We start from the raw sequence: 567 nt of genomic DNA on the forward strand, positions 1-567 counted from the left end.
TTTTTTTTCTAGCTCCTGTTCACAAGTGGAATGTTTTCAGTCTCTTTCCTTTAGTAAGTATGTTGGCCATTGGTTTTCCTTAAACGTCCATAATTATATTAAGGCATTTTCTTCTATTTTTATTTTGCTGAGAGTTTTTATCAAGACTTGATACTGGATTTTGTTAAATGCCTTTTCTGCATCAATTGATATGATAGCCTTTGTTATTGTTTAATGTTATTTTAATTGTACCATAAATATTAAAATAAATAAAAAACATATAGTCATGGACATACAGCCACGAAAACAAACTGCTCATGAACAAAACAACATGGATGAATCTTAAAGACATTATTTTGAATGAATGAAACTAGAGACAAATATATACATACTACAGAACTCCATTTATGAAAAGGTAAAGAAAAAGTAAACGTCATAATTTTTGGTTAAAATAGTGATGAAAGTTAAAATAGTGATTATTTCTGTGGTTTATTTCTGTGGTACTTAGGAAAACAAGAGAATGTTTTCAAGAATGAAAATTATCTATGTTTTGACTCCTGATTTACAAGGTAATTAAACCAATGTACA

The sequence above is a fragment of the Orycteropus afer genome, unplaced genomic scaffold (genome assembly GCF_000298275.1).
Source record: "Orycteropus afer afer isolate SDZICR_OR568_19922 unplaced genomic scaffold, OryAfe1.0 scaffold00923, whole genome shotgun sequence".
NCBI lineage: Eukaryota > Metazoa > Chordata > Mammalia > Tubulidentata > Orycteropodidae > Orycteropus > Orycteropus afer.